This window comes from Trachypithecus francoisi, unplaced genomic scaffold (genome assembly GCF_009764315.1).
Source record: "Trachypithecus francoisi isolate TF-2019V2 unplaced genomic scaffold, Tfra_2.0 Lachesis_group7, whole genome shotgun sequence".
NCBI classification, from domain to species: Eukaryota; Metazoa; Chordata; class Mammalia; order Primates; family Cercopithecidae; genus Trachypithecus; species Trachypithecus francoisi.
This window is the reverse complement of record NW_022681472.1, coordinates 36,227,186-36,254,444: the sequence shown is the minus strand read 5'-3', so window position 1 is coordinate 36,254,444 and position 27,259 is coordinate 36,227,186. Positions and strand designations below refer to the sequence as shown.

Sequence of the window (27,259 nt, the reverse complement as noted above, 5' to 3'; positions counted from 1 at the left end):
GTGAGCTGAGATAGTGCCACTGCACTCCAGCCTGGGTGATGAAGCAAGACTCCATTAAAAAAAAAAAAAAAAAAAAAGTAAGAGAAATAAAGTGTTTCTGGAACTTTCAAGCATTGTCAAGGAAATTGGGCAGATTAAGTGTCTTTCCACTCTCCTGTGCTTGAAAGAATTCAGTATTAATAGGCAGCACACTCTAATGCACTTAAACCTACAAGAACACTTGTACACTTGTACACTTCTTTAAGGCATAGAGTTGAAAGGAAAATTATCCTAGGGGGCAGTTCCAAGATGGCCGAATAGGAACAGCTCCAGTCTACAGCTCCCAGCGTGAGCGACACAGAAGACCAGTGATTTCTGCATTTCCAACTGAGGTACAGGGTTCATCTCACTGGGGCTTGTTGGACAGTGGGGGCAGGACAGTGGGTGTAGCCCACCGAGCGTGAGCTGAAGCAGGTGAGGCATCGCCTCACCAGGGAAGTGCAAGGAGCCAGGGAATTCCCTTTCTTAGCCAAGGGAAGTGGGGACAGATGGCACCTGGAAAATCGGGTCACTCCCACCCTAATACTGTGCTTTTCCAACGGTCTTAGCAGACGGCACACCAGGAGATTAGACCCTGCACCTGGCTCAGAGGGTCCCACACCCACGGAGCCTTGCTCATTGCAAGCACAGCAGTCTGCGATGAAACTGCAAGGCGGCAGCGAGACCTGGGGAGGGGCGCCCGCCATTGCTGAGGGTTGAGTAGGTAAACAAAGTGACCCAGAAGCTGGAACTGGGTGGCGCCCACCACAGCTCAAGGAGGACTGCCTGCCTCTGTAGACTCCACTTCTAGGAGCAGGGCATAGCCAAACAAAAGGCAGCAGAAACCTCTGCACACTTAAATGATCCTGTCTGACAGCTTTGAAGAGAGTAGTGGTTCTCCCAGCATGGAGTTTGAGATCTGAGAATGGACAGACGGCCTCCTCAAGTGGGTCCCTGACCCCTGAGTAGCCTAACTGGGAGGCACCTGTTCAGCAATATTCACTGTTCTGCAGCCTCCGCTGCTGATACCCAGGTAAACAGGGCCTGGAGTGGACCTCCAGAAACTCCAACAAACCTGTAGCTGAGGGTCCTGACTGTTAGAAGGAAAACTAACAAACAGAAAGGACATCCACACCAAAACCCCATCTGTACGTCACCATCATCAAAGACCAAAGGTAGATAAAACCACAAACATGGGGGAAAAAACAGCAGAAAAGCTGAAAGTTCTAAAAATCAGAGTGCTTCTCCCCCTCCAAAGGAACGCAGCTCCTTGCCAGCAACGGAACAAAGCTGGACGGAGAATGACTTTGACAAGTTGAGAGAAGGCTTCAGACGATCAAACTTCTCCGAGCTAAAGGAGGAAGTTTGAATCTATCACAAAAAAGCTAAAAACCTTGAAAAAAGATTAAACAAATGGCTAACTAGAATAACCAGTGTAGACAAGTCCTTAAATGACCTGATGGAGCTGTAAACCATGGCACGAGAACTACGTCACACATGCACAAGCTTCAGTAGCCGATTTGATCAACTGGAAGAAAGGGTATCAGTGATTGAAGATCAAATGAATCAACTGAAGTGAGAAGAGACGTTTAGAGAAAAAAGAGTAAAAAGAAACAAACAAAGCCTCCAAGAAATATGGGACTATGTGAAAAGATAAAATCTACATCTGATTGGTGTACCTGAAAGTGACGGGGAGAACGGAACCAAGTTGGAAAACACTCTTCAGGATATTATCCAGGAGAACTTCCCCAACCTAGCAAGGCAGGTCAACATTCAAATTCAGGAAATACAGAGAACTCCACAAAGATACTCCTCAAGAAGAGCAACTCCAAGACACATAATTGTCAGATTCACCAAAGTTGAAATGAAGAAAAACATGTTAAGGGCAGCCAGAGAGAAAAGTCGGGTTACCCACAAAGGGAAGCCCATCAGACTAACAGCGGATCTCTCGGCAGAAACTCTCCAAGCTAGAAGAGAGTGGGGGCCAATATTCAACATTCTTAAAGAAAAGAATTTTCAGCCTAGATTTTCATATCCAGCCAAACTAAGCTTCATAAGTGAAGGAGAAATAAAATCCTTTACAGACAAGCAAATGCTGAGAGATTTTGTCACCATGAGGCCTGCCCTACAAGAGCTCCTGAAGGAAGCACTAAACATGGAAAGCAACAACCAGTACCAGCCACTGCAAAAATATGCCAAATTCTAAAGACCATCAATGCTAGGAAGAAACTGCATCAACTAACGAGCAACATAACCATCTAACATCATAATAACAGGATCAAATTCACACATAACAATATTAACCTTAAATGTAAATGGGCTAAATGCTCCAATTAAAAGACACAGACTGACAAATTGGATAAAGAGTCAAGACCCATCAGTTTGCTGTATTCAGGAGACCCATCTCATGTGCAGAGACACACATAGGCTCAAAATAAAGGGATGGAGGAAGATCTACCATGCAAATGGAAAACAAAAAAAGGCAGGGGTTGCAATCCTAGTCTCTGATAAAACAGACTTTAAACCATCAAAGATCAAAAGAGACAAAGAAGGCCATTACATAATGGTAAAGGGATCAATTCAACAAGAAGAGCTAACTATCCTAAATATATACGCACCCAATAGAGGAGAACCCAGATTCATAAAGCAAATCCTTAGAGACCTACAAACAGACTTAGACTCCCATACAATAATAATGGGAGACTTTAACACCCCACTGTCAACATTAGACAGATCAATGAGACAGAAAGTTAAAAAACACATCCAGGAATGGAACTCAGCTCTGCATCAAGCAGACCTAATACACATGTACAGAACTTTCCACTCCAAATCAACAGAATATACATTCTTCTCAGCACCACATAGCACTTATTCCAAAATTGATCACATAGTTGGAAGTAAAGCACTCCTCAGCAAATGTAAAAGAACAGAAGTTATAACAAACTGTCTCTCAGACCACAGTGAAATCAAACTAGAACCCAGGATTAAGAAACTCACTCTAAACTGCTCAACTACATGGAAACTAAATAACCTGCTCCTGAATGACTCCTGGGTACATAACGAAATGAAGGCAGAAATAAAGATGTTTTTTGAAACTAATGAGAACAAAGACACAACATAATAGAATCTCTGGGACACATTTAAAGCAGTGTGTAGAGGGAAATTTATAGCACTAAATGCCCACAAGAGAAAGCAGGAAAGATCTAAAATTGACACCCTAACATCACAATTAAAAGAACTAGAGAAGCAAGAGCAAACACATGCAGAAGCTAGCAGAAGGCAGAAATAACTAAGATCAGAGCAGAACTGAAGGAGATAGAGACACAAAAAAACCCTTCAGGGCCGGGCGTGGTGGCTCAAGCCTGTAATCCCAGCACTATGGGAGGCCGAGACAGGCGGATCACGAGGTCAGGAGATCGAGACCATCCTGGCGAACACTGTGAAACCCCGTCTCTACTAAAAAATACAAAAACTAGCCGGGCGAGGTGGCAGGCGCCTGTAGTCCCAGCTACTCGGGAGGCTGAGGCAGGAGAATGGCGTAAACCCGGGAGGCGGAGCTTGCAGTGAGCTGAGATCCAGCCACTGCACTCCAGCCTGGGCGACAGAGCAAGACTCCGTCTCAAAAAAAAAAAAAAAAAAAAAAAAAACCCTTCAAAAAATCAGAGAATCAGTTTTTTGAAAAGATAGACCAATAAAAGATAAAACAAACTGACAGACTGCTAGCAAGATTAATAAAGAAGAAAAGAGAGAAGAATCAAATAGATGAAATAAAAAATCATAAAGGGGGTATCACCACCAATCCCACAGAAATACAAACTACCATCAGAGAATACTATAAACACCTCTATGCAAATAAACTAGAAAATATAGAAGAAATGGATAAATTCCTGGACACATACACTCTCCCAAGACTAAACCAGGAAGAAGTTGAATCCCTGAATAGATCAATAACAGGCTCTAATATTGAGGCAATAATTAATAACCTAACAAACAAAAAAAGTCCAGGAACAGACGGATTCACAGCTGAATTCTACCAGAGGTACAAGGAGGAGCTGGTACTATTCCTTCTGAAACTATTCCAGTCAATAGAAAAAGAGGGAATCCTCCCTAACTTATTTTATGAGGCCAGCATCATCCCAATACCAAAGCTTGGCAGAGACACAACAAAAAAAAAGAATTTTAGACCAATATCTCTGATGAACATTGATGCAAAAATCCTCAATAAAATACTGGCAAACCTAATCCAGCAGCACAGCAAAAAGCTTATCCATCATGATCAAGTGGGTTTCATTCCTGGGATGCAAGGCTGGTTCAACATACACAAATCAATAAATGCAATCCAGCATATAAATAGAACCAAAGACAAAAACCACATGATTATCTCAGTACATGCAGAAAAGGCTTTGACAAAATTCAAAAGCCCTTCATGCTAAAAACTCTCAATAAATTAGGTATCGATGGGACATAACTCAAAATAATAAGAGCTATTTATGACAAACCCACAGCCAATATCATACTGAATGGGCAAAAACTGGAAGTATTCCCTTTGAAAATGGGCACAAGACAGGGATGCCCTCTCTCACCACTCCTATTCAACATAGTGTTGGAAGTTATGGTCAGGGCAATCAGGCAGGAGAAAGACATAAAGAGCATTCAATTAGGAAAAGAGGAAGTCAAATTGTCCCTGTTTGCAAATGACATGATTGCGTACTTAGAAAACCCCATCATATCAGCCCAAAATCTCCTTAAGCTGATAAGCAACTTCAGCAAAGTCTCAGGATACAAAATCAATGTGCAAAAATCACAAGCACTCCTATACACCAATAACAGACAGGGAGCCAAATCATGAATGAACTCCCATTCACAATTGCTTCAAAGAGAATAAAATACCTAGGAATCCAACTTACAAGGGATGTGAAGGACCTCTTCAAGGAGAACTACAAACCACTGCTCAACGAAATAAAATAGGACACAAACAAATGGAAAAACATTCCATGCTCATGGATAGGAAGAATCAATATCGTGAAAATGGCCATACTGCCCAAGGTAATTTATAGATTCAATGCCATACCCATTAAGCTACCAATGACTTTTTTCACAGAATTGGAAAAAACTACTTTAAAGTTCATATGGAACCAAAAAAAGAGCCTGCATTGCCAAGATAATCCTAAGCCAAAAGAACAAAGCTGGAGGCATCATGCTACCTGACTTCAAACTATACTACAAAGCTACAGTAACCAAAACAGCATGGTACTGGTACCAAAACAGAGATACAGACCAATGGAACAGAACAGAGCCCTCAGAAGTAATACCACACATCTACAACCATCTGATCTTTGACAAACCTGACAAAAACAAGAAATGGGGAAAGGATTCCCTATTTAATAAATGGCGCTGGGAAAACTGGCTAGCCATATATAGAAAGCTGAAACTGGATCCCTTCCTTACACCTTATACAAAAATTAATTCAAGATAGATTAAAGACTTAAATGTTAGACCTAAAACCATAAAAACCCTGGAAGAAAACCTAGACAATATCATTCAGGACATAGGCATGGGCAAGGACTTCATGTCTAAAATACCAAAAGCAATGGCAACAAAAGCCAAAATTTACAAATGGGATCTAATTAAACTAAAGAGCTTCTGCACTGCAAAAGAAACTACCATCAGAGTGAACAGGCAACCTACAGAATGGGAGAAAATTTTTGCAATCTACTCATCTGAAAAAGGGCTAATATCCAGAATCTACAAAGAACTCAACAAATTTATAAGAAAAAAACAAGTCCATCAAAAAGCAGGTGAAGGATATGAACAGACACTTCTCAAAAGAAGACATTTATGCAGCCAACAGACACATGAAAAAATGCTCATCATCACTGGCCATCAGAGGAATGCAAATCAAAACCACAATGAGATACCAGTTAGAATGGCGATCATTAAAAAGTCAGGTGCTGGAGAGGATGTGGAGAAATAGGAACACTTTTACAGTGTTGGTGGGACTGTAAACTAGTTCAACCATTGTGGAAGACAGTGTGGTGATTTCTCAAGGATCTAGAACTAGAAATACCATTTGACCCAGCCATCCCATTACTGGGTATATACCCAAAGGATTATAAATCATGCTGCTATAAAGACACATGCACACATATGTTTATTGCAGCACTATCACAATAGCAAAGACTTGGAACCAACCCAAATATCCATCAATGATAGACTGGATTAAGAAAATGTGGCATATATACACCATGGAATACTATGCAGCCATAAAAAAGGATGAGTTCATGTCCTTTGTAGGAACACGGATGCAGCTGGAAACCGTCATTCTCAGCAACTATCACAAGGACAGAAAACCAAACACTGGATGTTCTCACTCATAGGTGGGAATTGAACAATGAGATCACTTGGACACAGGAAGGTGAACATCATACACTGGGGCCTGTCGTGGGGTAGGGGTAGGGGGGAGGGATAGCATTAGGAGATATACCTAATGTAAATGACGAGTTAATGGGTGCAGCACACCAACATGGCACATGTATACATACGTAACAAATCTGCACATTGTGCACATGTACCCTAGAACTTAAAGTATAATTAAAAAAATTTTTTAAAGTCAAAAATAATTATCCTAGATTTCCACCAGGATATAATAAAACTAAACTTGCCATGTATAGTAAAGTACAATCAAAAAGTCTTATAGCCTGAGCTTTAACTAAAATACATTATATATTAATTTCTAACTTTAGGACCAACATTTTATTCATTTATGCACGAACAAACAAAATTGATACCCCACAAGAACAGGCAACCAAAGCAAAAATGGACAAATGGGATCATATCAAGTTAAAAAGCTTCTGCCCAGCAAAGGAAACAATCAACAAAGTAAAGAGACAAACCACAAAATGGGAGAAAATATTTGCAAACTACTCATCTGACGAGGAATCACTAATGAGAATATATAAGGAAAAAATCTAATAATTTGACATAAAAATGGGCAAAAGATCTGAAAAGACATTTCTCAAAAGAAGACCTACAAATGGTGAACAGGTATCTAAAAAGGTGCTCAACATCACTGATTATCAGATAAATGCAAATCAAAAACTACGATGAAATGTCATCTCACCCCAGTTGAAATGGCTTTTATCCAAAAGACAGGCAGTAACAAATGCTGGCGAGGATGTGGAGAAAAGAGAACCCTTGTACACTGTTGGTGGGAATATAAATTAGTACAACCACTATGGAGAACAGTTTGGAGGTTCCTCGAAAAACTAAAAATAGAGCCAACATATGATCCAGCAATCCCACTGCTGGGTACATACCCAAAAGAAAGGAATCAGTATATTGAAGAGATATCTGCACTCCCATGTTTATTGCCAAGATTTGAAAGCAATCTAAGTGTCCACCAACAGATGAATGAATAAAGAAAATGGGGTGTATATAAACAATGGAGTGCTATTCAGTCATTAAAAAAAAAAAAAAAATGAGACCCTGTCAGTTGCAAGAACATGGATGGAACTGGAGGTCATTATGTTAAGTGAAATAAACCAGGCACAGAAAGACAAACTTTGCATGTTCTCTCTTATTTGTGGGAGCCAAAAATGAAAAGAATTGAACTCATGGAGATAGAGAATAGAAGGATGGTTACCAGAGGCTGTGGGGGAAGGGCAGATGGCTAACGGGTACAAAAAAAAAATAGACAGTAAGATCTAGTATTTGCTAGCACAATTGGGTGACTATAGTCAAAAATAATTTCATTGTACATCTTAAAATAACTAAAAGAATATAATTGGATTGTTTGTTACACAAAGGATAAATACTTGGGGGAAAGGATACTCCATTTACCCTGGTTACCATTGCATGTCTGTATCTAAATATCTCTTGTAACCCATAAACGTATACACCTACTATATACCCACAAAAATTTTAAAAAGTTTTAAAATCCTACATGGAGGGGAACATTTTTGATTTCTTACTTAGCATATTTGTAAATGAGAACTAGACATTGTTACTACAACTGTCCTAAATCTACTGTACCTATGAAACATTTGAAGAACCATTTACTTTATCTCCATGTATACACAAGATGTAGCTTTCAGGGCTCCAGCACATAAATGCCTAGGCTTCATTTCACAGGCCACCTCTACACCTGAGGTGAGGACAGCAAGAAGCAGGATGGTAGAGAGTGGGCTCTGGAGTCAGCCTTCCAGTTTTGAATCCTGCTTCTACCCAACTTAGTTTTCTTATCTGTAAAATGAGCATAATTTTAGTAATTACCTCATAGGGCTGTTAGAAGATTCAACTAGATAATCCCAATAGGTCACTTAGCACAGTCGCTGGCAAGCAATATGTGCTCTCCAAGTGATGACGGCAATGCTTATGACAACGATGGTGAAAATGATGACCATGACTACAATTAGCAACTCATTGATAGGGAGAGAGATAGGAAAATCTGATAATGTAAATATAAACTTGAAAAGAAGTAACAAAAGCATACTATACAAAATGGGTCCTGATTGAGGGTTCATTTTTGCTACTGTAAGACAATAATATCAACCATGTGAGTCATTCATTCATCATTCCCCTTTGCGCACACTGTGACAAAATTCTGTTTTCTGTCTAATAGAATGTGAATTCTTTGAGAGAAAGAGTATATTGTATATTGACATGAATTTGTATCCTGGAAACCAGCATGGTACTTGAAATGTGGAAAGTAATCAACAAATATTTATTGATCTCTTTTATGCAACAATTACTGCCTGAGCATTGCCTGCCATGTGACCAGCACTGATGTGCTGGACACTAAGGACACATGCCTGGCTCACTGGAGGGGATCAATGGAGGAACAAGTCGATCACACAAAGCCAGAATATTCTCTTTAATATGTCAGAACAGTAGAAATCTTGCCTGTCACATATAAATAAATCTGACTTATTTCCTGCGATGTCCACTCTTGATAGTCTGAGGCTAAGCTAAGAGAACTTACAGACTCCAAGAAACCTCACGCAATGCTGGCTTCACTTGAGGAATGGAGCAGGAAACAGCACAGCAGGAGGAGCACTCCCAGAAGTCCAGGGGTTAGTTTTAAGGGCCTGAGTCACAGGTCAGATATGAGGGCCTGAGAACATACAGGTGGGTGCAGAAGCCTCCCTGGTCCCTACACATCAGGAACTATTTCTACTGAGCCACGGCTCTCGGGTCCCAGAAAGCAGAGTGCCCCATTGCAAGTCAGGGCACCCATGAAGCCGGAAGCTATGCCTCCTCCCTGCACAGTCAGATTCACTCCTGGTCCTCCCTGTCCATATGCAGCTTACCAATCACAAGCCCTTCTTAGCATCAGTGGTGTTACCTGGTAACACAGCTAGCACTTCTAGCAGGTTTCCAGGATAACAGGGCTAGAAAATTAACCCAAGATCATTTTGTTCATAGAGGAGAAAATGCTTTTGTTACCTTGTACTCCCACGGCCCCATTCCTGACCCCTCTGAGCTTCCCAAATCTTACTAGAAATCACCAAGGAGAGGTTCCTGATGCACCATAAACTCATTGTGTATGAGACCCATGTAATTCTCTCCTCTCTCCCTGCCTGACCTCTTATGTTCCCTATTTTGATGAAGACAGTCATTATCCATCCAATCCTCCCTTGCACAGACTCCTTGTCTTCCATTCCAATGGCCTCTTCCATTCCAAACTCCTGAGCTCTGAGACAATCAGGGCTCTTCAGAACCTAAACCCGGTTAGCTCTAGCCGCTTCCACACACACCGAACCCTTTAGACACAGACTATTTGCCAGCATCATTAGAAAATACAGCCTTTGTTCAGATCTGGAATATCCTTCCACTCCTGGCATCTGTCCAAATAAGTCTTCAGACTCTTGAAAAACCAACTCGAGTGTCACCTCTGAGAAACCACAAATTAATCTCCAGTACTAACCAATCCCTCCCTCTTCTCCTGCAGCCCATGTGAGGTCTCCGCTGCAGCACTGCCCACCTGACTGTGGCCGCCATTACTCACAGAGCTGCTGGTAGAAAGGAAAACGTGCCTTACCCATATTGTTTGCCCAGAGCTATGGGCGCATCTCTGCACACAGCGTACCGCACGGTCCGCGAGCTTGAATCCAAAGGGGAGCATTGAAGCTGGATCTTAAGACATGGGTGGAACTTCAGACAGGCAAACAAGGGGAAAAAAAGGCCCAGACAGTGAAGACACATTTGGGGAACAGAGAGTCTACTTTGCTGACACGTGGATCCTTGGATGCAAATAAACATTCAAGATTTGCTGTGATCATGTCCCGACGTAAGAAACTTCATCTTTATTCAGTAGGAAATGGTGGTAACTCACTATTAAAACTACGCAAGGGACTTTTCAAATGTTTGAAAGGTTGCACCACAATGCAGTTCCCTAGGTATGATTATTTCTAAATGATAAAATGCATAGATATTTGAGTAACAAAAAAGTTTTCTCAAATCAAGGCTATAAAAGCTCAACAAAGGATGTAGTGTAAAAAGTAGTAAGACTGTTGTATGTGATTTCAACTATCCTAATACACGGCCTTTTAAATGAAGGACAATTGTCAAGGCTGTATAGTGTGTGCCAACGGATCTATATGCATGTCATCTCTGGCTTCCGAAGCTCCCTTCATGCCCTGTTATCACAGAGCATCAGTCATTAATATGAGATTATGAAGACCTGGTGATCCAAAGGCACAGCTTGCCACTGAATGACAAATGAGGGGAGCTGGGGCAAACGATATGCCAAATAATACAAGGATTTGCTGTCAAATTCAAGCAGTTGGAGGCTAAGAAAAATACTACACAAGACCCAATTCTCTTTCCAATTCTCATTTTTTTGGAAATGAACAATAAAAGTGATCCTATGTAATTATAACCTCTCCTTCTTCCTTCCCCCATTTTGCCAGGAACAGACTGACATTCCAACTAATCAACCCCAGAATCGTTTTTACACACCTCGTATGTTAATAGTATTCTCTCAGACACTGTACGGCAAAGAGGAAAAGAAAATACTTATAACAAAGTTCCTGCCATGGAGAAACATGTCTCACTGGAAATAAAATGGGAAAAGTTAAGATATAAATTGGGAATATTTCCAAGATGCGTCACTGAACAAAAAAAGCAAGGTGCAAGCTAATGTCTATATAGTTTGCTCCTATTTACGTAAAAATGTCTATGGGATATACAGATGTCTATATAGGCAAGTTTCTGTATGAAAATTTTCTGAATGATACACAAAAATTGTTGCTGCCAGCCAACATGATGGCACTTGCCTGTGGTCCCAGCTACTCAAGAGGCTGAGGTTGCTTGAGTCCAGGAGTTCTGGGCTGTAGTGTGCTATGCCAGTAGAATGTCCACACTAAGTTCAGCAACAATATGGTGACCTCACAGGAGCAGGGGATCACCAGGTTGCCTAAGGAGGGGTGAACCCGCCCAGGTCAGAAATGAATCAGGTTTAAATTCCCGTGCTGATTAATAGCAGGATGACACCTGTGAACAGCCACTGCACTCCAACCTGGGCAACATAGCAAGACCTGGTTTCAAAAAAAAAAAAAAAAAATTGTTGCAGATGTTCATCCCTGGAGAGAGGGTCTGGTAGGTGGGTTCAGAAAGACATTTTTAATTCTACACCACCTTATACTGTTTGCTTACCATGTGTATGTGTGTATGTGTTTCTTTAATTTTTTAAAATTGTAAATACTACAAACAAAAGCAACACCACAAAGTAATATATAATTACACAGCGAGTGAATAGGAGAGAAACCAACATTTATTGACGACCTTGTGGGAGCCAGGCATAAGTCCCTACCACCTCCCACTCACGACAGCCTCACGGGTGTGGTTAGGATGTTTCTGGCCCCTGGAAACCAGCCTGCAACCTCTCCTCATGCTGTTCTGCCACCTCAGGCAAACCCACAGTTGGCTCTGGCTCTGAGCTTTTTCTAGCATATGGGATGTGGCCAAATTTGGATGGTTTCCCAGGGAGAGTAAATAGCGTGTTGGAGATTGAGTTGAAACAACCAAACTCCTTTTTAGCAAGCCAATAGGATCGATCCCGGGCCTGTAAAGTACCACCCAAATCGTTTGTAGTTCTTTGACTGCTTCTTTCATCTTGAAAGCTATGAAACCAACATATCCTTTACAACTTAATATATGCTGCTTTCAGAACGATTTACCCCATGTGGAAACCAAATATGCAGAGCTTGCTCACTTTATTTCTGTGGATGGAAGTGCTTTATATTAATATCACTGTTAATAAAAACAAATGAAACATATGATTTCTATGAATTACAGTGAATGTATATTTTTATTAAACTTTTATCTAATACTGCCCTCTGGTGGACAATTCAGTAAAACTTGTGCTAAAAATAGATTTTTAAAAAATTGAAGTTGCCATATCAAGGCTAGAAAATTAAGTCTTAAGATGTGTTTTAAAAGAGAACAAAATAAATACAGGCATATCTTTTGAAATTAGATATTCGCTACTTAGCAATCATTTCAATTACCTCTGTCTTTCATAAAATGGTGACTTTGTCATTATTTTCTTAAATATTTACCTTGCTGAGAAAGTTTTACCTTAACACACAAATATAGACTATTTTCCAAGGGAAACCTGAGTTAACCTCAAAGACCAACAATTTTTTTAAATGTATACTCTTTTTTTTTTTTTTTTTTTTTTTTTTTTTTTGAGACGGAGTCTCGCTCTGTCACCCAAGCTGGAGTGCAGTGGCCGGATCTCAGCTCACTGCAAGCTCCGCCTCCCGGGTTCACGCCATTCTCCTGCCTCAGCCTCCCCGAGTAGCTGGGACTACAGGCGCCCGCCACCTTGCCCGGCTAGTTTTTTGTATTTTTTAGTAGAGACGGGGTTTCATCGTGTTTGCCAGGATGGTCTCGATCTCCTGACCTTGTGATCCGCCCGCCTCGGCCTCCCAAAGTGCTGGGATTACAGGCTTGAGCCACCGCGCCTGGCCAAATGTATACTCTTTAATAAAAGTTACATCTAGAGCTGTCTGGACATGCATAATCATTTTTAAATCATCTATCGGCAGTTCTGAGTTTTCATATTGTTGAACCACAGCTTGAAAGTACAGCTTTTACAACGCGAGGGCATCTCAGCAAGAAAGCAGGAGGAGGCCTGGGTTTGGTATTCCTCCTCCGGACTTATCAGCAGCCACTCAGAAATGCTTTTGCTTTTCTGCCTCATTGCCTGAAAGTAATTCATCATTTAGTTTAATATAAATGGGGAGCCAAACATATATACACAGCCAAGTTTTCTATGCTTTACAAATTATCCTTTTCCAGCCAGGTCATACTGTGTATTTACAGTATACTTCTACCATCCTCACCCCCTGCCTCCACCCTAGAAGGCCAGATTACTTTACTCAAACCTTCACAGAGCTATTCTTAACCCTACTGCCTACATGCACAGGAGGAAGAAAGAGAACCCATGGGAGCTGAGCAACTTTCCAGCGCCTGGGGCAGAATCCCTGCAGCTGATCCCAACTCCAGTTCCCATGCCTCATCCCCTAGATGGCTTTGACACCCTACCCATGCAAACGCAGGGAGAAAAAAATACGTTTAAAATCTCAAAGACCGTGCCTTTGGCACAGCAGGCTCTGCTCCACTTATCTTTCTAAGCTGCGGTGCTCAGCATCCTGTTGCCTGTGGCCTCCTCCTGCGCTGACCTAGGGTAGCTCAGATGTGCTCGGATGGCTCAGGTGAGCCCTGCGCACCAGAGGAGGTGCCAGGTGGGTGGGGCTGATGGGACCACGCTCGCCTCCCCTTCCAGGCCTGCCCTGCTGCTCCCCAGGGACGTTCCTCCCGGTAGGAGGTGAGGTCAAGGTGAAAACACAGCTGAGCTCAGCCAGTGCCCTAAAGTGGCCTTTACAGCCTTACACCCAGCTCAGCCACCCGGCCTGACACTCCAAATTCAGTGTTATTTACCCTGTCTCAGCCCACCATCCCCGTCCTCCTTACATTCCACATTTAAAATTGCAAAAGCATAAGTAAATACCACAATGACACCCTTTGTTTGAAAAGTGTGATTTTTGACATCCAAGAAGGAAAGCAGAAATAACTTGGAGAGAATTCAGATTCCCATAGCACAGTTTTAGGAGAGATTCCTCAGTCGACCTGCCTGGGCCCCACCCACCCAGCCCCAATGTAATGCTCCCTGAGTTTCCTGCTATACAGCTGTTATTATCACTTCTATTATAAAACTCTTTCTCTTAACTTACAATTATCACCCCTTTCATCTTTGCTGAGGGGGTTCCCTTTGATCCAGAGGGTGGCTTCTCCCTGCTGTGAGCCTGGAGACCGCAGTCAACTGGTATTGCTGCCACACTTTCTTAAACTTTTCCAAATATTTTTATCTGTCCTTCTCCGGCTCACTTTTTTTTGCTGGGAGAAACACATCCAAGGGGGAAGTGCTGCATGTGAATCAAGTTTATTTTTTTAAAACACAAACACCTGTGATAAGATGGCATGGACTTTAAAAATATATAATGGATAAAATAATGCCTTGCACAGGTTTTGCTTAAAGCAGAAAGAGGAGAGGGAGTGGGGTGGAAGAGAAAGAAGTGGCGGGGGTGGGAACAATGAGAAAGGAAGAGGGGGAAGGAGAGAGAGGGCGAGAGAACCCTTCTCACATCAGGCCACCTAGGAATAAAGGCAGGAAGAACCCTCAGTCCTCTTCTCCATAATCTGCGGACCAGCTGCACACCATGCAGGACCCAGTACAAAATGAAAATGAGTGGCCTTTTGTTCAAAAATGAGGAAGAATTTCAAATGACAGCAGGGCATCAAACTAAGAATGAGTTCTTCTAAGTCCTATTCGACTCTGCTACACCAGTCCCACGCCCACGAAGCCAGCTCTGCTTCCTACCAGAAATCAAAACAGCAGCCTTGCTGTATGAGCTACTATTTTGGATTTTTTTCTCCATTGTGGACAGCTCGGCGATGGTGACTGGCTTGTCCCGGTTTGCCCGGGACTATCCTAGGTGTAGCAGTGAAAAATCCCACATCCTGGTATTCCCCTTAGTCCCAGGCAAATCAAGACAGTTGGTCACCTTCCCCTGCTGTATGGAGCTGTTTTAATGACAAAGCTATCCTGACTTTCCACTGCTCTTAACTCCTTCATGTCAGAACCAGCAGTGGTTTTAGGCCAGTCCCCATCTCTGCAGCTGGTAGGAAGTTATTCCAAGTGCCCACAGATTTATTCCCTTATTTATCATGTCCCCAGACAGGAGGTTGGTGAACCATGATTCTGAGCTCATGTGTGTCAGAAGGATGACAAAAATGGTGTTCACATGAAGCAGAACCTGTTAGACGCTCCTGTAACTCAACTTTAGGAAGAAAACTGCATTTCAGGGTGTGGTGGTGGTACATTTCACAATCTTTTTGTTTTAAGGTATGATAATACTCTAATGATTGTGTAAAATATTATCTCTCTTAAAACAATCACGTATTATATAATGTCTGTGAGACAAATTATTTTTTAATTCATTAAAATTAACACAATATATACCCATGTAAACCTAATGAACTGCCATTTTGTTCTGGAGGGAGAATATAAGCTAAAAATTGAACTTCACAGGCTCATTTATTGTTAAACATGAATGGAGCCTGGGCATAGTGGCTCATGCCTATAATCCTAGTGCTTTGGGAGCCCAAGGCAGAAGGTTCACTTGAGCCTAGGAGTTCAAGACCAGGCTATGCAACACAGGGAGACCCCATCTCTACAGAAGAAAATTAGCCAGGCGTAGTAGCACACACCTGTAGTCCTAGCTACTCAGGAAGCTGAGACAAGAAGGTTGTTTCAACCCAGGAGTGTGAGTCTGCAGTGAGCCAGGATCCTAGATGCAGAGTGAGATCCTGTCTCTAAAATAACACCAAAAAATTTAAAAATTACTTGAGCACTCACCAAGCACTTTGCTGGGCCTGGAGATATCTTGATGAATACAGTGCCATCTCCTCCTTGGAATTGCTTATAGGTTAATACTTAGATGTTCTTAGTAATGTACTGATGCCAAGATTAGTCCATTTCCTCCTTACACAGTTACTCAGCCATGCTTGAGTTTGCCTGCTGCTCCCTACTTCATAATTTCTCCCCACATAGTTAACAGTCAATGCTTCCGTTAATGTTCTGGCATATTTTTCACTGAGAAAATAGATGCCATTGGCCAGGCACAGTGGCTCACACCTGTAATCCCAGCACTTTGGGAGACCATGGCAGATGAATCACCTGAGGTCAAGAGTTCGAGACCAGCCTGGCCAACATGGAGAAACCCCATCTCTACTAAAAAATACAAAAATTAGCCAGGGGTCGTGGCACGCACCTGTAATCCTAGCTACCCGGGAGGCTACGGCAAGAGAATCGCTTGAACCCAGGAGGTGGAGGTTGCAGTGAGCCAAGATTGTACCACTGCACTCCAGCCTGGGCAACAAGAGCAAAGCTCTATCTCAGAAAAAAAAAAAAAAAAAAAAGATGCCATTGCCCAGAACCTCCTGAAGCCTCCCAAAATCAAATGGACCAACCTACCTACCTTCATCCATTCCCAACTCTGCTGGCCTGCTTCCTATAAGCCCCAGTGCAGAGCTGGGTCCCATCATAGTCCAATCCTCCACCAGATATTCTGCAGTCCATCCCTCTTGCCTCCTGAAGGACTTACCTTCTAGAGCCAAACTACTTTGAAGTATTTTTTTTCCGTCTTGCAGTTCACCTTCCAAAAACGGTGGTTGTCAAAGTGTGGCCTCTGACCTGGCAGAATCAGCATCACCTGAGACTTGTTAGAAATACGAATACTTGGGCTTTGGTGACTCACACCTGTAATCCCAGTGCTTTGGGAAGCTGAGGCAGGAGAATTGCTTCATGCCAGCCTGGGCAACATGGCAAGACCCCCACTCTCCACAAAAGAAAGGAAATTAGCCAGGCATGGTGGTGCATGCCTGTAGTCCTGTCCTAGCTACTCAGGAGGCTGAAGCAGGAGCACTGCTTGAGCCCAGAGTTCGAGGTTACAGTGAGCTACGATCACACCGCTGCACTCCAGCCTGGGCAACAGAGTAAAAGCTTCTCTCTAAAACAAATTAAAAATTAAATTTAAGTAAAAAGGTCCTCTGGCGTTCCTGATGTATGCTAAAGCTTGACACCTGTGGATCTACGGCTGAAACTCCTCGATGTTCCTCCACGCCACCTCTGAGGTGACCAAGGCAAGGTAGCTAGATCCCCAGGACCCTAATGAGAGAGCTCGCTGGAGCAGGCTGGAGGCCGCTGTCCTCAGCCCTCTCCCGATCCTATTTTTATTAATGACTTGGATGGAAGTACTGAGGGCACGCTGATCTCATTAACAGATGACAGAGAGCTGGATGGGATAAAGGAGATGTTGAATGATGACATCAGGGCCCAAAGACACAAAGTGACAGTCCAAATCTATCAAGATGAAACTTAATAGGGGATATTAGTTAGAATTAGATTCCACTTTGAGTGACAGAAAACCCAAAATAGCACTGGCTTATTAAGATAGAAATTTATTTCTCATTCACATAAATGAACTCTGGAAGTATCAGGCCACAGTCAAAGTGGTGGCTCTGTTCCCTGGAGTTCCAGGGATTCAAGCTCCCCATCCAGCTCACTGCTCCACCATTCCTACCACCTCTTCCTCAAGCTGAACATGGAGATATCCACGTTACAGACAGCACAAAGGAGGAAGGATGGAGAACAGGGTCCATTCTTGCTGATTTTTGAGGGTTCCACATGCTACCGCTATGCTTCTGCGTGCATCCTATTGGCCAAAGCTGTGCCTATTGGCACAGTGGTGATGGACACTGAGAATTGTAGTCTTTATTTTTCTAAGCAGCTCAGCTAAAAAAGTTATTACATGGACAAAAGGGAGAACAAATATTGGGACACAATAAGCAGTCTCTGCCAACCAAAGCAAAAATAAAGCCCGTCAGGCTGAGTGTGGTGGTTCATGCACATAATCCCAGCACTGCAGGAGGTCATGGTGAGAGGATCACGAGAAGCCCGGAATTCAAGAGCAGCCTGAGCAACCTAGCAAGACCCTGTCTACAAAAACAATAAAAATTAGCCAGGTGACCAGGTGCGATGGCTCACACCTGTTATCCCAGCACTTTGGGAGGCTGAGGCAGGTGGATCACGAGGTCAAGAGATCGAGACCATCCTGGCCAACATGCTGAAACCCCGTCTCTACTAGAAATACAAAAATTATCTGGATGTGGTGGTGCACTCCTGTAGTACCAGCTACTTGGGAGGCTGAGGCAGGAGAATCGCTTGAACCCGAGAGGTGAAGGTTGCCATGAGCCGAAATCACGCCACTGTCCTCCAGCCTGGCGACAGAGTGAGACTCGGAGACTCTGTCTCAAAACCAAAAAAAAAAAAAAAAAAAAATTAGCCAGGCATGTTGGCATGCACTTATAGTACCAGCTACTCAGGAGGCTGAATTGGGAGGATCTCCTGAGCCCAGGAGTTTAAGGCTGCAGTGAGTTACAATCGTGCCACTGCACTCCAGCCTGGGCAACACAGCAAGCAAGATCCTGTCTCAAAGCAATTAAAAATAAATAAACTAAAGCCCTTCATATAATCCCTAAAATGCAAATGCCCCTCCAAGGTTTTGGTGTTAAAGAAGGAGATAGGGAGTAATAACCACACAAGCAGTCCTCAGCTGTTTCCGTGCGAAGACAGAAAACACAAGCCATACTGGGTTTTAAGGAAGAAGAGAAGATGTGGGATACATAACTGACATTTCAGGAAACAGTATTAGCTTCAGGAATGTCTCAAATGATATCAGCAAAATTCAACTCTCTTCCTAGTTCAGCTCCACAGCCTCCCATGCTAGGTTTATTCCTGGGCTATACATGGTGGCAAGACGGCCATCAGCACGTCCAGGCTCCCATCTCCTGGACCTGTGGTGGGAGCAGCGAGAGAGTCAAGTTCACGCTCCCTTACCCTCACCTCCACTCATTCTTCAGGTCAGCTTCCTCCAGCAAGGTGGTTCTCAACCCTGGCTACGCATTTTTAGATTTCTGATGCCCAGCATCCCCTCCCCAAAACTGTTTTTATTGTTTCATGGTGGGGGACTGGCACTTTAAACATCTCCCCAGTGATTCGCCGGTGAGTCTCCTGAGCATCCAGGGCAGAGAACAGCTGCTCTCACACTGTGGGAAAATGGACGCTTTCCCTCTCTGGAGTCACCTCCTGAGATGCTCTCTGTGGAGGTCATGCGTCTCCATCAGGTCCTGCCTCACCGTGGCCCCTTCGCTGTACTGCTGGTCACCATGTCACCCCCTGCGCCTCTGTTCCCTTAATGGGATTCAGCTTCTCTTTACGGGGCCTGAGGGAGAGAAAGTCAAGGAGGTACCTCTTGATGGTCCTACCTTTCCATCTCTCCAATCACCTGGCTGTCAAGGTTGACTTTCTTTTATTGAAGGACTGGTGAAATTTTAAAAGGGAAATACCAGTAAAAAGAAAAATATTCTACATTTTGGGGCCATCTGCTCATAGTCTATAATGGAAATTGAGGACTAAGACTTGAGGAATATCAACAATAAAAGCTCCATAGCAAGGATTAACCAATCAAAGAAACCGTGAAGGTTTAGCTAGAGAGGCCACAGGAAACCCACAAGAGCACAGACTTCTGGAAGAAAACAGACGCTGGAAATGACCAGAGACTAAATGGCTTAATGCTCCATTCTTCTGTCTAGCGACCCTTACCTGTCATCCACACTGATGACTACTTCTTTCAATGAAATATGAAATTCCAAATTTCACATGAAGCTCAAGTTACTACCTTTTGGCAGGGCATGGTGGCTCATGCCACTTTGGGAGGCCAAGGAGGGAGGATTGCTTGAGCCCAGGAGTTCGAGACCAGCGTGAGCAATATAGCAAGATCTCCATCTCAATTTTTTAAAAAGTTACTACCTTTTGACATGCTATGAGTAGATATTCAGATTTCTTTACAATAAAACAGAGGCTCACGAAAGGCTAGATATTAAAAGATAGGGTTCCTCAAATCCCACAAATATTAAATCATATGTCTGTGGTTCCCAAACTATGTGCTGAGGTACCCTGGGTCACTGTAGTGAAGAAGACGGGCCCTGCAGGAGGTTTCAAGCTTTTGGGGGAAACAAGGTGATATCTGCCAGGCACTGTACAAACCATTAAGTTATTTGGACTTTAATAAACCAAAGTGTTTATATATATATATATATATATTTGCATGTATATATATGTGTATATATATTACAAACACATTATATATATATTATATATATATATATTTTTTGGCTTAGGGCCCATGCATAAATTACTGAATGACTATAGCTATGAACTGAGAAAGTCTGGGAACTTCTAAAATAGGTAACTGATTGACCACAGCAAGCCAATAGCTCTCTCTCTCTCTTCATCCTACTTGCCATCATTGCAGCTGTCGCCTAAAGACACCCCAAGAGCACAAGTATTGTTTTCCTTTTTACAGCTCTAAGGGAATTGTTCCTGTTCAGAAACTATAAACAACCTATGGGTGAGAGAAATTAGAATTTACAATAGAAATAATCTAAATAACATACTAAATTAAAATATTTTATTTCAAACCATGACACATCTGAAGAAACTGAATTTACATTCAGAATATTTATATTCAGAATATTTATATCCTTTCACCCAAGCACTTCAGGGTAGGTGTTTTAAAATCAAATAAGGAAATAAAACCATGAAGTTATAATCATAGACTATCTCCTGTTTATGTCAATTAAATTTGATCAGTCTCACAGCCAAAGAACAAATGTCTAATATGTCTAATTCTGGTTTTATATCTATGCGTGTCAGGATAGTCTTGACTGTGTTTCAATAAGTTCCCAAAAGGGAAACACTAAAATATCAGTGGATGAACTGGAAAAAAAAAAAAAAAAAGGCCTTATTTCTCACTTACATAAGTCTGCTGTGGTTTAAATGTCTTTCTTCCATTCTGTAGCCATGTTAACTGACACACCTGGCCTTTCCTGAGTCAAGGAAAGAAAGAGATGCAGGAAGCATTACTAGCTCTTAATTGCCACAGACTAGGAGTGACACAGGTTACTTCCATTCATAATCCATTGGCCTCGACTCAAATATATTTATTATTAAAGCAACTCAAATATATTTTCTAATTCAACTTGTCATGTGGCTATACCGTCTCTGCAAGGGATGCTGGGAAATGTAGGGGAGACCATGGAGACTTGGAAAGCACTATCTCTCCATGCCACAATGCCCTTAGTTATAGAACAGCAAGAGAGAATATGAATTCAATAATTCATTCATTCATTCACTAGACGATATTTATTGAGGACCTGCTATGTGTTGGATGCTGTGCTTATGTTCTAGTAAGGAATGATAGACAAGAAACAAGATAGCAAAAAATAAACAAGAAGATAATCACAGATTGTGATGTGCACTCTTAATTAAATTGTTCAACACAGCCTCTCTGCTATAGCGACGTTTTGTCAATGTTTAGATTCTGTGCGGATGCTGATGAATCAACAGTAAGACTATTTGCTATTAACCATACCACCTCCCCTGCCATGACTGGATCTCCATGTTGGAATTCCATCAAATTTTATTTATTGACAAGCAAAGTTTCAAAATATGTTAAACTTAATTTTCAATTGAGGTTAAAAATGGTATGCACATAATAATTTCTTCCCAAGAACTGGACTCTATGAGACAAGATGGCAATCCATACGTTACTATGATAACAGAGCAATTCCTGGCTATTGAGACTATATGTAATTTTCTTTTCTTTTTTTCATTTACAGCAACTCAAATATATTTTCTAATTCATCTGCAAGAAACATTGGTTATTAATAATGAAAAATAAAAAATATATATAATATATATAAAGGCTAAATAACTTCTAGGTTATACAAATTATCCCAGGAGAACAAAGGTGTAATTTTTTGAGTTTGCTATTGGGAAAGTCAAGAAAGCAGCCAAATTTGGAACACGTGGGGGTGTTCTCAGCATTAGGATTGTTTTTCTCTTGTGGGATGGGAAAAGTGGGCTTTCTTGGAAGAGAGAAAAAAGAGATAATAGTATGATGCTCTATGAAGAGGGAATATAGCTGTTCTGGAATAAATCTGAAAAAGTTTTTTACTTCTAAGTACATGCTGTATAACATCATGAGCCCACAGGGAGGGAGTGTGCCAGTTACCTGCATGACAATGCAATTCAGGGCAAGACCTAAAGATGCTGGAAATCAGCACACTCTGTGAGGTTTGGGGAGAATGCGGGGGAGCCCCATTTGCTGAGGCCCAAGCAACAAGCATGAGAAAACACAAGATGAGTCCAGAGTCACAGTTCATTTACCCAGTGAGGTCAACGAACACAGGAAGATGACAAGGCTGCCTGGAGATTCTTCTGGGCATTAGAACAAATAACTACAGTAATGGTGATGAGGAGGATGTGCAGTTCTGGAGTCTTAATAGAATGCCAGGAAATGCACTACAGGTGTTATTTGCAATATCTCATTCAAGATATTGTTTACAGGTTCATTCATATCCATGTTACAGATTCCACTATTTTAATGTCTTGGCCTGCTCTGTGGGAGCGTTGTCACAGGAAGGTGAGGTGTGGAAGAAGAATACTTCAAGGTTCAGGCAGGTAGCAATTGCCAGGTGCAAAGAGGGAGGAGCCTAGAAAGTGTAGGCAGCAAGCCCATGCAGCAAGTAATATGGAGGTTACATTAATAATAAATATACAAAGTGATCTACTATTTCTGGATGGGAAAAAGTTCTTGATGGGAAAGAATTCTTTTTCTTACTCGGGAATTCTCCACTGAATGCTAAGTAAAGACGAAAGAATTAGAATCATAAAAGAAGGCATACGGGGAATGATCCAGAATGTGGCAAATTATCCTTGCTCTTTTTTGCTGCATTCCATTAAGTACGTGTTCCATCACTTTCCCATCTTGGGGCACAATTCTGGGACAGTGCAAACATCTTTAAGCCAAAAGTGAGGGCCAGGAAGGAAAATGTTAAGAAGTATCTTGAATGGCTATTTCTCTAGGCACAGGCAATAGAACATATCTGAAAGGAGAGCCAAAAATCCGTTCATAATCAAACACATTATTTCCACAGCATGGCCGGGTGCAGTGGCTCACGCCTGTAATCCCAGCACTTTGGGAGGCTGAGGCAGGCAGATCACCTGAGGTCAGGAGTTTGAGACCAGCCTGACCAACATGGCAAAACCCCCTCTCTCCTAAAAACACAAAAATTAGCTGGGCATGGCCGCGCATGCCTACAGTCCAAGCTACTTGGGAGGCTGAGACAAGAGAATCACTTGAACCCAGGAGACAGATGTTGCAGTGAGCTGAGATCACACCACTGCACTCCAGCCTGGGTGACAGAGTAAGACTCCATCTCAAAAAACAAAAAGATAAGGCATCACAGAAAGTAACAGAACACTTTCCTGGAAGTTTATGCTCTTATGGGTAAAATCAAAGAGGTAATGCATGAGCAACCTGCTTAGGCCCTGGTTTCCTCAAAGACAAAATGGTCTCCAAGAGGCCAACATAAAAATGATGTAATGCTGAAGAATTCTAGCTCTTGGCCTGGCACAGCAGCTCATGCCCATAATCAAGCACTTTGGAAGGCCGAGGCAGGCAGATCACTTGCGCCCAGGAGTTCGAGGTCAGCCTGAGCGACATAGTAAAACCTTGTCTCTACAAAAAATAAGAGAAAAGTTACCAGGGTGTGTGTGGTGATGCACACCTGTAGTCCCAGCTACAGGGGACTGAGGTGGGAGGACCGCGTGAGCCTAGGCTGAGATAATGCCACTGACTTCAGTCTGGGTGACACAGTGAGACCCTGCCTCAAAAAAAAAAAAAAAAAAAAGAAAAGAAAAGAAAAGGAAAGAAAAATAAAGAGAGGTCTAGGTCTTTTGAAGTCTTTTTGGCTGCACAGCAGTCCAGTGTGCCCTTCAGTTTTTTCGAATGGCCGCTGGACTTCACCCACACTTATAATGATCTCCTCTTAAGACAAAGGCCGCCGGCCGAGGTCAGGTCGGCCCAGATCCTGTGCCTTCAAACCCTACGAGTCCATACTTTAAAACAAATGAAGAAATTAAGGCTTAAGGAACTGAGAGTCGCTGCAACAAGTGGATGGATTCGAAAGCCCAAGCTACTTCAGAACAGTATCCTACCAGGCCGCACATTGCAGCATGTATGCTCTATACAATCCATAACACGTATGATGACATGAAAAAAGTCGTTGCAGATCTAGGATGTGGTGTGGAGTACTTGCATTGGAACTGCAATGTTAGGAGCAGGGTTGTGTGTTGGATTTGAATAGATGAAGATGCATTGGAAATATTTAATAGGAATGTGGAAGAGTTTGAGTTAACAAATATGACATGGTTCAATGTGATGTGTGCTATTTTCTAACAGAATGTCCAAGTCATTCGATACAGTGATTATGAATCCTCCTTTGGGACCAAAAAAAATAAAGGGACAGAATGGCTTTTCTAAAGACTGCTTTGGAAATGGCAAGAACAGCAGTATATTCCTTACACAAATCCTCAACTAGAGAACATGTTCAAAAGAAAGTGCGGAATGGATCAGATAGATATTATAGCAGAGCTTGATAGACCTGCCAGCATCATACAAGTTTCATAAAAAGAAATCAGTGGAATGAGTGGACCTAATTCGTTTTCCTTTTAAAAGCCCCTGCAAACAAAAGTAGTTTAAAACCTATTTAAAATGAATAAAAAATTGGTTACTAAAAAAAAAAAAAAAAAAAAAAAAAAAAAGACAAAGGCTCTGAGGACGGGGCAGTGGCTCAGTATGTAATCCAGCATTTTGGGAAGCCAAGGGGGGTGGATCACTTGAGGTCAGGAGTTCCAGGCCAGCCTGGCCAACATGACAAAACCCTGTCTCTACTAAAAATATGAAAAGTCAGCCAGGCATGGTGGCGGGCAACTGTAATCCCAACTACTTGGGAGGCTGAGGCAGGAGAATCACTTGAACCCAGGAGGTGGAGCTTGCAGTGAGCTGAGATGGCGCCACCGCACTCCAGCTTGGGAGACAGAGGGAGACTCCTTCTCGAAAAAAGACAAAGGCTCTGGAAGCCAACCCTTCTAAAACCAGCTCTAGTGTTTTCTCCCGTAAAAGAAACTGCCTTTTGTCCGTGCAAAAGGGACTTTCCAGCAAGTGGTATCAGAGCCTGAGACAGATGCACAGAGCACCCACATGTGGGGGTGTCATGGCAGCTGTCAGAGGGGTTTTGGAGCCCAAGCAGGGTGGGGAGACTATCTACCAGAGGCGTGGGGGTGGAGGCAGCATGGAGGTTCAGAGATGAGATGTCCATGCTGGGGAGGAGGCAGCAGTGGTCACGTGAGATTGGTTGCATGAAGAAATATTGATAAAATAGGTAAGTACGTTAAGGGTAGTAGAACCAGCTTGAACCCTGTGATGCCAGTGTGACCTTATGGTTTGGGGATTTTGTTTTGGTTTTTTATTTTTTTTGAGATGGGGCGTCAATATGTTGTCAGGGCTGGTCTTAAAGTCCTAGGCTCAAGGAATTCTCCTGCCTCAACCTATTGAGTAGCTGGGATTACAGGCACTCACCACTGTGCCCAGCTCTTTTATGGTTTTTGATAGGTAGGTAGGTAGGTAGGCATGTAGGTACTTCGATACATAAATAGAGATGATAGAGATGCTTAGATACAGAAACAAGTGTGTGTGTGTGTGTGTGTGTGTGTGCTCCCTGGCTCTGTCTAGTCAAAGGGCCTAGGAGCAGTGAGCATAGCCCAGTGAGTACAGCCCAATTGCAATGAGCCCATCTAGCACCCAGATCTTGTTCTTAAATACCATCCTTTCTCTCCAAAAGTCAACCTAGGCTTCCTGGAGAAATGGCTATTTCGAAGGCTGAGGCAGGAAAATTATAGGATGACCTGGAAGATCTTGTTGATCCAGAAATCAAGGAAATGCTCAAAGACTGATGAGGCATGTGAAAGGGACACAGGAGCCAGTTTGAAGGGGCCCTCAGTGGCCAAGTCTGAGACAATTTAGTATCAAAATAAATTGTGACAACAACTTATCATAACCCATTGAGTGAAACAGGAAACCGTGAGTCCATGTTGATATAAATAAATTCAAAATTTGGCAAGGAACAGGATATTTACAGTTTCAAAGTGCCTCCCCACAAAACACGTATTAACTAAATAGTGATTAACTACACATGGTTGAAGAGTAACTTTATAATGAAAAGCCTAGCACCACCTTAAATCAGGTAATAAAGTAAACAGCATAATAAATGGGATAAATCAACATTGTGTGCTCCCTGATAGGAGGCAATGAGGAAAACACAGTATTGCTTTCATAATAATCAAATAACTGTCTGTATTCTTCAAAAGTATCAAGATTATGAAAGTCAAGGAAAGTGGAAGTGTTCCAGAAGGAAAGAGATGACACCTAAATCCAATGCTGAATTCCAAACTTGTTTTGTTTTATTTTTACTATTTAAAACAGTTGGCAAAACTTGACTGGGTGTGAGGATTAGATGGTAGAAATGTATCAGTGTTAGTTTCCTGCCTTGGATGGTTGGGCTATGGTGATATGGGAGAATGTCCTCGTTTGAGAAAATGAATACTGAAGTTTTCAGCGGGGTGAGCATTAGTTTGGCAACTTATCCTCAAATGGTTACCAGAAAGAAAGAGTTTTGTTTTGTTTTGTTTTTCTGTAGTTGCAACTTTTCAGTCAACTGCTTCAAAATAAAATTTGTATTAAAAAGAAACTACCAGCCGGGGGCCGTGGCTCATACCTGTAATCACAGCATTTTGGGAGGTTGAAGTGGGAAGATCTCTTGAGCCCAGGAGTTCGAGACCAGCCTGAACAACATGGGGAGACCTCATCTCTACAAAAAATACAAAAATTAGCTGGACATCATGGCACATGCCTGTAGTCCCAGTTACTCTGAAGGCTGAGGTGGGAGGACCAATTGAGCCCCCGAGTTCAAAGCTGCAGTTAGCTGTGATTGCATCACTGCGCTCCACCCTGGGCAACAGAGCAAGACCTTGTCTCAAAAGAAAGAAAGAGAGAAAAGGGAGAGAAAGAGGAAGGAAGGAAGGTCATCAACTAAGGTAAATTGAGGATATCTCTGTTGCTCAAAATCTAAAGTACCTAACAATCGATATTGAGATCTTTCCCTTGATTGTCACTCCCAAAATATTATTTAATAATATTACTCCTTT

General features: G+C 42.3%; 1 pseudogene; it reads left to right on the top strand.

The window, feature by feature from the left end:
- The first annotated feature begins 24,123 nt into the window (after positions 1-24,123).
- On the top strand, positions 24,124-24,955 carry LOC117079466 (annotated as a pseudogene).
- Positions 24,956-27,259: the final 2,304 nt, after the last annotated feature.